We start from the raw sequence: 14,265 nt of genomic DNA on the forward strand, positions 1-14,265 counted from the left end.
CTCTTCCAAGGGCCCAGATTTAGTAGTTGGGCTCCTTATTTTGTCTACCTATCTACTCATCTGCCAAGCTTGAACTGTTTGGACAGATATTCATTCTCTATTCTACAATAACAAATTTAAATATAGAGTGGTCCAGATTGAACTGTTGGGCCATCCATTAAGTGTGATAAAAACAGTTTTTGCACATTGTGAACTTTGCTTTGCACAAATAAGATAGTAGTGGCATTTTGGCTGGCCACTTTCCTAGTCTTTTGGTTTGGGGTTCATTTTTATCATTTTTTCTCTGACCAATTCACTTTACTTGCCCTTTGATTTTACTTTTAGGGCATACCCTCTTTTCATTTTTTAATTTTCTTCATTTGTTCATAAAATATGGAACCTTTTCAGCATGAAAGGATGAACATATTTGACCCTTCCAGAGTCAATCATGAAAAATGAAACCTATTGGTATAGGAACCTAACAGAATGATTGAGGAAGAACTTACTTGCTTAGTCATGGAATCTGGTGGGTGAGGTGGCAATTAACAGATGAAAACAGTGGAAGATGTGGAATGAGCGACATGGGGAAAAAATCTTTGGGAGCTCACCGCAAGGGTAAAGAATGTACGAGAGCTCAATGAGGTTGAACCCTCGTAGTAATTTCTGGCCACACATTGCGGTCAACCATGCTAACATCACAGTCAACTGCGAGGGTTGAGATTTAATTAATCTTCATGCTCATTGTTTCCCCACAGCACACCTCAACGTATTTATCAAGCTATTGCTTGATTGCACCTCTTGAACCTGCATGAACTTTAGCATATGTCAAACCTTCGGTTACTGTGGAACTCAAAGAATCAAAACTCTAGTTCATAAACCTATTGCGTTCACCTTTTCAACACCCCTTTGACTGCCATACATACTCGATAGGAAATAAAAACTGTCAGTTAATGATTTATCGGGTTTGATCTTAAAGATAAAACCTAAGTACTTACCGACCCGATATCTGTCAGCGCCATACGGACCTGATAGGAAATAAAACTACCACTTAATGATTTATTGGGTCTGATTTCATAGATAGAACCTGATTACTTTCTGACCCGATATCCGTCAGATCCTGTCTCTTTCGATGGACGGCTGAGATATGCCCAGAATTCAGCGAATTGAACTATATTTGATACACCATCGTGTCTGATCTCCGAAATAAACCCCATTCTAGTTAACTACACGATTACCATTGGATCTGTGCCCTGTTGATCAGATGACCCAGATCTTCTCATGGGTTTATCACTTTCATATTTGGTTTTTCTTTCATATTTTTTTATTTTTCTTTTATTTTGTGATAAAACTGAAAATAAAACTTAAATAACAATGGATGCTACAACATCTAGCTCCACCTGGGGATAGTGCTTTTGCCACAGAAGCACTAAGAACCATAGATTAGTGCCTTCACCTCAGGCATGGAGTCATATATTGCTTAACCAATTCAAATTATATGGCATTTGTGCACTGAATTCACTCTGGTATCTACAATTATAGGATGCTTATGCTTCAGAATTGGAAGTAATGCTTGAGGTACTGCCCACTGACGGGGATCTGAAAATGAGATCTTAAATCAATATAAAGGTATTACAGACTCATGTGCAGGAATGCCTATACTACTTAGTGCAACAGATCAAAAAGATTGTGAATAATATAGATAATGAGCAATTAGAAAAGATAATAGACACACACATCAAATAATCAAGGAGTTTAATAGGCTTTATGACTACGTCTCCTGGTCCAACTTTTAGTGTCGACCTCTATATTATGTCTTCAAGAGCATATTATTACAAGTGTGATATCAAACTAAGTCTCAACACAATAGTGACAAAACAACAGGGATTTACTTGAAATCCTCAAGTCTACAAGAGTACACAAACTCTCCCTCTTTCTCTCTGTCTCAACAACTGCCTCCCTTTGTCTCTGCCATTGAATGGCTTTTAAGCCTATCGGCGATGTCAGTTTGTATTCCTTTTTCAGGCTTTCTGGCTCTGAGCCCCTATCCATTCATCTCCCTTTTGAGCGTTAAACAATCATTGTAAAACGCTGAAGGTATGGTGGCCACCTGTTTGTAACGGAAAGGAACACTCGCGCAGGTGAAATCCCAAAAACACTCTTCTCTGTTTACATAGAGAAATACACAGAATAAACTGAAAAATCCAACAAAATGATTTTTTATCGAACTTCAAATAATATCCAATCGTGTCCCTAATCCCTATTGGGTCCGTGTTATATCGTTGTCGCAAGCCCACCGTTGATCTTCGACCTTTCAATCCAATGGCTGACATCCATTTCGAGTGGCCCATTTTCATGGAGGTTACCCGCCCAAAAAGGCGGTTTCCTCTCTCTTGCCGGGTGCTACGTGCCGACCAGTGTATGGAATCAGGCAGAGCTCGTCCAATACCACTTACTACCTGAGCCCCTCCCGAAATCTTGCTTACCACAGAACTCAAATAACATAAAGACGCATCTATAAACCTTTTAGGTCTGACTTTATCGCTTCGTGTCATTTCCTTTTGTATTTTGGTTTTATAATGGAAATGCACAAATACACAGAAAAACCCCGACAAATCCTTTTATATCGGAACTCAAATTATATCAAGCCGCATATATAATTCCTTTCAGGTCTGGCTTTATCACATGTCAACAACCCTTTGTATTACCTGATCGCCGATCACTCTGATCTGCCTTATCGGCTATCGTCTCATCGCATGACCCGTGGTTCATTAGCATCACCCCTTATGTTTTTGTGATGCGATAAATTTCAATCGCATATCGCTTAAGCCTCAAGCCCTCAGTAAGTCCTCCTTTGTGTTATAGCGATGCGATATTGCGAGTTGATCTAGACAGTTGATCTGCACGCTCGATCAATGGTCCTCGTTAAATCGCACTGATCACTATCGCAATTTCCATAAGGCCACCTCTTATATACTCTGTTGGCCTCCCTCGATTGCGATATCCCGATTCAATCTGGACCGTTGATCTGTCCGATCCAACGGCTTTGGTGCAACGGCATTTGAAACTCTGATAGCTCTGTTTTCTGCCATTCTTTATTGTTTTCCTCTTTGATAGGGTTTTTCGATAGTTTTAAAGACTTAGACTTAGAGGGTTTAAGATCCATTTTGGATCACGCCTTCCCACTGAAGAGCTTTTGGACCACCAAAAGTTTGTTTTTAGGCATCGATCAAGTGAGGATACAACTTCGTCACTTGTTTAACTTCTATCCATCATGCTTTGCTTCGATTTGAACCTTTGAGCCCTATTCTCTGGTGCTCAACATCCCCTCCATGCATAGTTCTCACCTTCCTGTCCAGAACTGTATCTTTCTGTAACTCATTGAGATATTTAGGCAACAAATCCTCAATAAAAGGCAACTGACTTTGCTCTTCAGGATCTTCAATTAATGAAGGTTCATACAATCTCAAGTTTTCTACATTAACGACTGAATAGATCTGCATATAAGCTGGAAAATCAAGGCAAAAAGCATTTTCACCAATTTTATCAAGTATCTTGAAAGGTCCATACCTTATTGGTTTTAGATTCTTACCTTCACCTTGCATTATGTCTTTGTTGTTGTATAGCTGGACTTGATCACCAACTTGGAAACTATGCTCAACCTAATGCTTATCATGTCTTGCCTTGTACTTGGCTTGACTTCTTTACAGTTGTTCCTGTACTACCTGGTGAATTTCCTGGATTTGTTCAATGAACTTGGTTGCTTTGTCCACATCATTGTGTCCATCAACTACTATGTCTTTACCAAAGACAAAATCCAAGGTATACTTCTGTATAAAACCAAAACAAGTCTCAAAAGGAGATCTTTGAGTAGAAGAGTGCTTGGCACAGTTGTAAGCATGCTGCACATAACACAAATTCTCATCTCAAAGCTTCGGATGCTTGCTGCAATAGCCTCTGAGCAACTGGATCATTGTCCTTTTGACCACTTCTGTCTGACCATTTGTCTGTGGATGAAATGTTGTGCTCTTCTTCAACCTGGTGTCCATAAACTCCCATAGACTTGACCAAAACTTCCCAACAAATCGAGAATCTCGGTTAGATACAATAGAAGTGGGTAACCCAAAATGAACCCATACATTCTGAAAGAACAACTTTTCTATTTGTTCAGTTGTAACCTGTTTGTTACATGGTATCAAAATACACATTTTACTGAACCTATCCACAACAACATACAAATAATCATGACCCTTTCTATATTTTGGCAATCCCCCAACAAAGTCCATGGAAACACTTTCCCAAGGACGAGAAGGAATTGGAAGTGGAGTGTACAAGCCTAATTTTCTATTACTGGGCTTGCTTGTAGCACACATAGTACACCCTTTGATATATCTAGAAACTATCTCATGCATTCTTGGCCAATAGTAGAACCTTAGCAATTGTGCAATTGTTTTACTTACACCAAAATGCCCGGATATTAGAGAAGTATGTGCTTCTCGAATCATGTTAACTCTTTCAATTTGTGGAATGCATAACTTTCCCAAATGATATAAGAGTTGGTCCTTTACATAATAGTCCAATTCTTCTACCTGTTTTCCATGACTTAAATTTGCATATTTATATTTAAAATCTACATCTTGAGCATATTGTTCAATGTAACTTTCATGCATTACTGAGGTATGCTTAAGTATAGTAGATGCATTTATGATTGGTCTTGATAACATGTCTGCAACCTTATTGTGTATGCCCTTCTTATATCTGATGACAAGATGAAATTGTTGTAGAAAACCCATCCACCTATAATGTCTTGATTGTTTCAATTTAGTTTTTGAGTGCAAATATTGATGTGGTTGATGATCTGTATGTATGATTGTTTCCTTACCCATTAGGTAATGTTTCCACTTTTTCACACTTTTTACCAATGCATACAATTCTTCGTCATATGTGGGATAATTAACTACTGCAGAAGTAAATGTCTCAGAATGATAACATATGGGTTTTCCATGTTTCATCAACACTGCTCCCATGACATAGTCACTGTCATCTGTCTCAATCTCAAATGGATGTTAAAGATCTGGCAGTGCTAGTATTGATGTTGTACTAATTTTCTCTTTTAAGGTGTCGAAGGCTTTCTGTTGTTTGCCTCCCCACTGAAACACATGTTTCAATCCTGTTAAAGCATGTAATGGAGCTGCAATCAATGAAAAGTTAGCAATAAACTTTCTCCAGTATTGTGCTGCCCCTAGGAAACTCCTAACCTCTGTAGCAGATTTGGGTTTAGGCCAGTTCACAATGACTTCAACCTTAAGGGATCTATCTTCAATTCACCACCCCCTGCAATATGACTCAAATAATTTAAAGATGTTCTGCAAAATTCACATTTTGATAGTTTTACATAGATATTTTCTCTTTTTAAAACATCTAAAGTCTGCTTTACATGCTTTACATGGTCTTCCCATGTCTTACTAAAAACAAGAATGTCATCTAAATAAACAATTACAAAATCATCAATAAAAGGTCTCAGTACATCATTCATAATTCTCATAAATTTAGCAGGTGCATTATTTAAGCCAAAAGGCATAACCAACCATTCATACAATCCTTTCTTTGTCTTGAAAGCAGTCTTTCATGCATCCTGTTCTGCAACTCTAACTTTATGATAACCACTTCGTAAGTCTAACTTAGAAAAGTAAACTGCTTCTTTCAATTGATCTAATAGATCATCAATACGAGGAAGAGGATAACGATTCTTGATCGTTATTTTATTTATTGCTCTTTAATCAATGCACATTCTCCACGATCCATCTTTCTTTCTCACCAGCACGATTGGAGATCCACATGGTGATGTGCTTGGTCGTATAAACCCTTTTTCGAGCAACTCCTGTACCTGCTTCTTTATCTCTGCATTCTTTAAATTTGACAACCTGTACATTCCAATGTTAGGTAATGGAGCATCTTGTTGCAGACAAATATCATGTACTATTTCCCTTTTGGGTGGAAAACCTTTAGGTTCTTGAAATAGGATATCATATTCTAAAACAACTTTAACTAAATCATCTTTCTGTTTAGAATCACAGCCTTCAAATGCATTGGATTTTTTAGGATCCTTTGCCTTTACAACCATTAGTAAAAATTGCTTACTTGAATTCATAATTCTTTTCATCTGTCCTAAATTTACGAGAGAATAATTACCTTTGAGTTTATGAGCTCTTACAATATATTCTATTCCATCTTTAGTGAGTTGATACTTATTTTCATCTCTATAGAAAATAGGTTTCCTATCATACAAGTATGGACTTCCCAAAACAACACCACATATATCCAATGGAACTGTATCTAACTCAACCTCATCTACAAATGTTGATCCAATAGAAAACCTAAGTTTACATTGTCTCGTTACTTGTAGCTTTGTTTTATCACACACCCAACCTAATGGTTATGGCTTCTCATGACGTTTTGTTTGTAATCCCAACTTCTTTACAATTGTTTCAGAAATCAAATTTACTTGTGATCCACTATCAAACAAAGTATCATTCTTATTGTGCTTGGAAATTACTCTAATACAAAAAATCTCATTTCTTTCTCTCTAATTACTTTCATTATCAATAGATTGTGCAGAATTAATAGTGGATGCTTCAGAATCTTTACCTTTAATACCTGTGGCTGTAATTGTTGTTTCATCGCCTGAATTTGATCCCAAGTCCTGTTGAACAACTGCAACATTTTTTCTCTCCTTATCACCGAACTTCTTAGGTCTCCGTTCTGGATGCAAAGACCAACAGTGTGCCTCATCGTGTCCTTTTTTCTTGGAATGAGTGGCTGAAGGTTTATCCTTATTTACAGTGTTTTCTTTCGTCTCCTTCCATTTCAGTTTCTTCTTTTCCTTTTTCTTGCTTACAGAATATTTAGATGTTCCCCCAATCTTTGGGTTTACATTCTTACCTCTAGCTTCTAGATGTGTGGCTTGAACTGATACATCATCTAAGCTAGTGGGATTAAACATGAGAATAGTATGCTTTAAATAGCTATGAAGACCACCTATATACTTCAATAAAGTCTCAGGTGAGTCTAATGATATTTCTAGAGTTAAAGCTCTCTTTCTAAATTCCCGAGTATAACTTTGTACACTCTGACCCTTCAATTGGCAAAGAGTTTGCCAACTCATCATTGCCTGATGCATGTAAGCTAAAGGATAGAATTTCTTTTTGATAGCAGAAACAATTTCATTCCAGGTAGAAATGATTTTACCATGTTTTTGCAGATCAACTTGTGTCTTTCCTTCCCACGATATTAGTGCAGTTCCTCCAATTCGAAGGCTACCAAGCTGAATCTTTCTCCTTTATGAATCAATGTTCTACACCTTGCAATATACATATATCTGTCTTATCCAATTATCTAGCTTCTCTGCATTTAGTTCTCCATCATAAATTGTAAAATCAAACTTCACATCTAATTTAAGCAAGGAAGTTTTCTTCTTTTTCTTATCAGGGTTAGTTTTATGTGAATAAGATGATGAGGATGATGAAGGTGATGATGGAGGAGATGGTGGAGGAGGCATTTACCCTTTCATTTTTCCTTCTGTAGGGGCAAATAGAAAAGGTTCCTCTGCTCCTTTGTCTGGTTTAGGTGTTGAAGTGCTTTCACCTCGACCCTTCTTAAATTCCAGATACATCTCTTCCACCATGGCTTGCATGGCCTTAACACTTTTTATAAATTAAGATTTTGATCCCAATGAAGCTTCTTCTACCATTCTCCTTTGAGAATAGATTCTTCCAATCTCTGGATTAGCCTCAAAAAGTTCTCCTTCTCCTAGTTTGAGCTTTAATCTAGTTAGCATTCAAAATCCGACACAAACTTGTCTAACCTTAACAAAACCAAATGCTCTGATACCATTTGATCTGAAAATGACATCTTAAATCAATATAAAGGTATTACAGACTCATATGCAGGAATGCCTATATTACTTAGTGCAATGGATCGAAAAGATTGTGAATAATATAGACAATGAGCAGCTAGAAAACATAACAGACACACACATCAACACAAAAAATAATCAAGGAGTTCACCAGACTTCCTGGCTATGTCTCCTAGTCCAGCTTTCAGTGTCGACCTATATATTATGTCTTCAAGAGCATATTATTACAAGTGTGAGCTCAAACTGAGTCTCAACACAATAGTGACAAAAAAATAGGGCTTTACTTGAAATCCTCAAGTCTACAAGAGTACACAGACTCTCCCTCTTGCTCTTTGTCTTTTGCTTTCTCTCTGTCTCAACAACAACCTCCCTCAGTTTCTGCCATTGAATGGCTTCTAAGCCTATCAGCGCTGTCGGTTTGCATTCCTTTCTCAGGCTTTCTGGCTCCCGGCCCCTGTCCGTTCATCTCCCTTTTGAGCGTTGAAGGTATGTTGGCTACCTTTTTGTAACAGAAAGGAGCACTAGCACGGGTGAAATCCCAGAAACACTCTTCTTTGTTTACACGGAGAAATACACATAATACACTAAAAAATTTGATAAAACACTTTCTATTGGACTTCAAATAATATCAAATCGTGTCCCTAGTCCCTATCGGGTCTGTGTTATATCGCTGTCGCAAGCCCACCGTTGATATGCAACCTTCCAGTCCAACCGCTGATAGCGATTTCGGACGACCCATTTGCATGGAGGTTACCGGCCTGAAAAGGTGGTTTCCTCTCTCCTGAGGGGTGCTACATGTCGGCCAATGTATGGAATCGGGCGGAGCCCATCCAATACCACTTACCGCCTGGGGCCTGCCTGAAATCCCGCTTAACACGGAACTCAAATATCATAAAGCCACATCTATAAACCTTTCGGGTCTGTCTTTATCACTTCGGGTCATTTCCTTTTGTATTTCGGTTTTATAACAGAAATGCGCAAATACACAGAAAAAGCCCAACAAATCCTTTTATATCGGAACTCAAATTATATCAAGTCGCGTCTATAATTCCTTTCGGGTCCGGCTTTATCACATGTCAACAACCCTGTGTATTACCCGATCGTTGATCACTCTGATCGGCCTTATCAACTATCGGCACATCGCATGACCCGCTTTCATTGGCATCACCCCTTGTGTTGTTGCAATGTGATAAATCACAATTTCATATCGCTTAAGCCTCAAGCCCTCGGTAAGTCTTCCTTTGTGTTATAGCGATGCGATATTGCGAGTTGATCCGGACCATTGATCTGTGCGCTCGATCAACAGTCCTCGTTAAACTGCATTGATCACTATCGCGATTTCCAGAACGCCGCCTCCGATATACTCCACTAGCCTCTCCTGATTGTGATATCCCAATTCAATCTGGACCATTGATTTGTCTGATCCAACGGCTCTGGTGTAGCAGCATTTGAACCTCTAATAGCTCTGTTTTCTGCCATTCTTTAGTGTTCTCTTCTTCGATAGGGTTTTCCGATAATTTTAAATGCTTAGAGTTAGAGGGTTTAGGATCCATTTTGGATCAGACAGGTAACTATAGAGTTTCACCATCAAGATTCTCTGTAGTAGTTTTCTTAAGGATTCTCATCAAAGTTTTGTTAGTGGATTCAACCAATCCATTTCCCTGTGGATGATAAGCATTTAAATGATATAAAATAGCATTATACTTCTGACAAAAGGCAACAAACTTACTTGAACTGAACACTTGAGCATTGTCTGTTATGAATTTGATAGGGCATCCAAGTCTGTTGAACATACTTTCCTCATATGTCTTGGGATCCTCATAGGACCAAGCCAAACCATCAGTGTATTGCCTGAAAAGATTAATATATCTCTCCTTATAATTAAGTGAAACTTCCTTGAACAATTTAACCAGCTTGGGCTCCTTCTGGGTTCCAATATTGTGATTGTGAATCTGTTCATCCTGTGAAAGGAAATCATCACCTATTCCTTCTTTAGAATGGGCTCCATTAAAGAAGCACTTACACACCCCTTCTGTTTGTAGCTTTGTATTTACACAGGCTGAAGTAAGTTGCCTCTAGTTATCTTCAGCCAATTCTGCATTGTCATGCAGCATGAAGCAAGAAAAGTCATCTTTTTCCTGGCTATATATAGGTGAATTACTTGCTTCATTATTTGTGATTGTTCTAATAAATCTTGTTTCTCTATACAACCTCCTTTCTTCCCCACCAAAAATTGGTATGACAACATAAGAAAAATCTAGTTTCAAAACACCACCCAATTTAGCCCCCCATGACCTAGATAGTAACATTCCAAACCTAGCAGGGATATCTTCTACCACTACATCCATTACCAAACTTTTGGCTGGAATCTGGGCTAGTGACACCACCATATCTTTAATGCCCCCAGACACTTGACTTTATGTGAATCAAAAGAATACAAGTCTCTGTAAGGTTTAGTAACTTGTAGGTTTAGTTGTTTCATCACTGATAATGGCATAAGGTTATGTGAGGCTCCTGAATCAAACATACAATTGTGTAAGAGTAAATCATGAACCAATAAAGAAATGTAGAAAGGAGGTGTTGAAGAATCTACCTCCTCCACATGTGAACCAAAAACCACTACTGGTTTATCTTCTTGCAAATTCACAATGTCATTTATATTCACATTTTGAGATGGATTGATAAACTCTATAATTTCTCTTTGATAAGCTGGTGTTTTGACTAACTCTGTTAGGGGCATTTGAATTCTGATTTTTTCTAATTCTTTAGTTAAACTAAACACATGACCCTGTTTAGTGTTCTTTTCATCTTCATCTTCACTTCTCTTCATGACTGAAATCTCTTGTGGAATGGAAACAAGTTTTTCTAAAGGAATTTTTTCACTTTTGTCTTGAGAAGACTCACCTTGAAGCATTTGAGTCTTGCTACTTGTATTTTGCTGCTGCTTTCCTTTATTCAATTGTTTTGTAAGCTGTGGTTCTTGTTCTTGTGGAGTCGCCTTTTGTAAGGGAGCTGGAACTTGTTGCTCACCTTCATCTTCTTGACTTCTAGATATTTTCCTTGATCTCAAGTCATATCTATTTATGTAGTTCTGCCTGCATAAAATCAAAAAACTGCTTCCAACAGTCATCAATTTCATTATCATCATAGATGACATATGTTTCACTATATTCTCCTCCCTCAACATCTAGTTCATCTTCATCTACTGCATACAATGTGAAAATATGGTCATCATGATCCTTGGAATGCTCTGGTACTCCATCAGGATCTGCCTCTATATACAGTGGTGCTTGGATCTGATCTTGATCTTTTCTCTTCCCCTGTAAAATTTGCAGAGGTTGTCTTCTATATTGAGGATTAAAATTTCTATTTTTCTGTACTTGTCTCTAAGAATTCTTACTCTCTAATTCCAATTTAATCAATTTATTAGACAAATTTATAATTACATTATTCATATCCTCTAATGTTTGATCTTGAGAGGATTCTACTTTAGTCTTTCCCTTATCTTGGATAGGTTGTGCATCTGGTGTTTTACCTGAAGCCACAAGATTAGCTACTATCTCTAATGCATCTGTTTAGATCTGATCAAGGGTTGGGGATCTACTCTCCCTCAATGTGAATCCAAAATTTGATTCAAAAGCCCCTACAAAATTTATTTTTCACCAGTAGGAGGGGGCTTAATCTCCATTGGAAGACTATTATACAATTTATTGAACCTTCTAATGAATTCAACTATAGTTTCATTAGATTTCTTCTTTATAGCATTAAACTCTATGAGCGAATACCCATGGTCTTTTTTTTCTCCCCATATCTAGGTGTTCCATCTCTTCCCAAGAAGGAATAGAGTTATTAGGAATCCCTTTAAACCATTTTCTTGCTTTTCCATCCAAGGATTGAACAAAAAGTCTTAGAATAACATCCAGATGTTCAACATTTAGGTTTTCTGCAAAATTACAAAATGTTGATATATGATTCTTTGTTGTTTGTTCATCCTCCCCTGTGAAACGAGGAAGAATCTTCAAGTATTATTATGGAATTTGATTCAACTGTTGTGGAAATTGAATAGGTGCATACCTATTCATAAAAAATGCAGGTGCTGCCATATTTGCTCCTGAATTTACCGAACCTTGATTACCAGCAAATGTGGAACCTGACTAAGGAGTAAATGGAGTGTTAAAAGATGGTAATGTAGTTATAGGTTCAGGCTAAATAACTATAGCAAATATTGAAAAAGAAACAGACTCTAAAGACTGTTCTTGACAGTTGGGTTCTTGGAATGAATTGGATGTAGAAGGTGACTCTTGGTCAATAAAAGATGAATGTGAAAGATGTGATGAACTGTTCACTGGTGCAGACAGTGTAGGACTTGTTGTAAGTGGATTTTTAGGCCTTCCAACCTTCTTGGAAACTATCTTCTCAGGATCTGAAAGGGCTTGAACTTTCTGCTGTGAGGTATCTGACCTTGTATGGGGTCTCTTTGGAGCCAAAGTTATTGCTTTTGTTCAAAACAACCAAATATTTCCTCCTCACTGAACAACCAGAGGAAAATATTGAAAACCCAAGGAAAAGTGTTCTTGTCTTCTCTCCCCGGCAATGGTGCCAATTAATGTTGTACCTTAAGAAACCAATTTCCTAGCTGTGTAGAAATTGTGCTTAAGACATTAATGTTTATAATTATTGTCACTTGTTTGTCACTTAATTGTATGTTGTATTCTCAAATGAAGGACCTGAAAGACTTGGTTTTAAACCCTCAATACTTAGGTGACATGAAAATCTCAAAATGCCATTTGATTGTTGAATATAAATGATGAATGAAGAAAGCTTGAAGAAGTCATAAACAATATGTTGTTTTACACAGAATCTACTATCTGTGACACTTTGAGAAGTTAAAGATAATATGATGTCTTACATAGAAACTATTATCTGTAACTTTAGGAGAATTTCAGAGATGGGAACTTCAAGTATAGGAGCGCTCTTCTAAGGGATTTTAACTTCATTTACATAAGCAAATAAAGACCTGCAACTTCATTACCATACTTAAAGGAAGAAAACATTTGATGACACATAACAGAGAAGTCACAAAATCATACCCAACAATGTATGGAAAACTTCTGATTCTTCATTAATCAACTGTTGTATCAGGAATACAATGGCCTAGTCTCCAGGTTCTCCAAAGTTCGAACCCCTTTTTTCTATAATCTTGCCTCTTTATACATCATAGGATAGTTAATAACCACCCAAAACTATCAAACTACCTAACTATCCTCTAACTACTTTGAAGTAAAAATTATTACAGAATATTACATAGAGGGTAAAAGACACCTCATTCTCAAGAAAATAAAATAACAGGAAGTAACGGAAATTAGAAGGTGATGGCTATTCGTTGTTTGAATCTGTAGCTTGAGCCTGTGGTTATGTTGATGTATCTCTGTGTTGCTCTACCATCCATTAATGGGGTATGAATGATTGAGGAAGAACTTACTTTCTTAGTCATGGCATCTGGTGGGTGACGTGGGAAATTAACATATGAAAGCAGTGGAAGATGTGGAATGAGCGACGTGGGGCAGAAGTATTTAGGAGCTCACCGCGGGGGTAAAGAATGTGTGGGAGCTTCAACAAGGTTGAACCCCCACAGTAATTTATGGCCACACATTGCGGTCAACCATGCTAATGTCACGGTCAACTGCGGGCGTTGAGCTTTAATTAATCTTCGTGCTCATTGTTTCCCCACAAGACACCTCAACGTACTTATCAAGATATCGCTTGATCATGCCTCTTGAACCTGCATGACGTTTAGCATATGGCAGACCTTTGGTTACCATGGAACTCGAAGAATCAAAACTCTAGTTCATAAACCTGTCACATCCACCTTTTCAACGCCCCTTTGACTCCCATACAGACCCGATAGGAAATAAAAACTGCCAATTAATGATTTATCAGGTCCGATCTTAAAGATAAAAACTGAGTACTTCTGACCTGATATCCATTGGTGTCATACAGACCCGATAGGAAATAAAACTGCCACTTAATTATTTATCGAGTCTGATTTCAAAGATAGAACCTGATTACTTTCTGACCCGATATCCGACTTGATATCTGACCCGATATCTGTCAGATCCCATGTCTTTCGATGGACGGTTGAGATTGGCCCGGACTTCAACGAATTAAACTATATTTGATACACCATCGCATCTAATCTCTGAAATAAATCCCATTCTAGTTAACTACGCGATTTCCGTCGAATCTGTGGCCTGTTGATCGGACGACCCAAATCTTCTCGCGGGTTTATCACTTTCATATTTGGTTTTTCTTTCATTTTGTGATAAAACTGAAAATAAAACTTAAATAAAAATGGATGCTACAACAGGGTTACC

The sequence above is a fragment of the Pinus tabuliformis genome, chromosome 1_1 (assembly GCF_031772625.1).
Source record: "Pinus tabuliformis cultivar Carrire ecotype Pingquan chromosome 1_1, CPIR1, whole genome shotgun sequence".
Lineage (NCBI taxonomy): Eukaryota > Viridiplantae > Streptophyta > Pinopsida > Pinales > Pinaceae > Pinus > Pinus tabuliformis.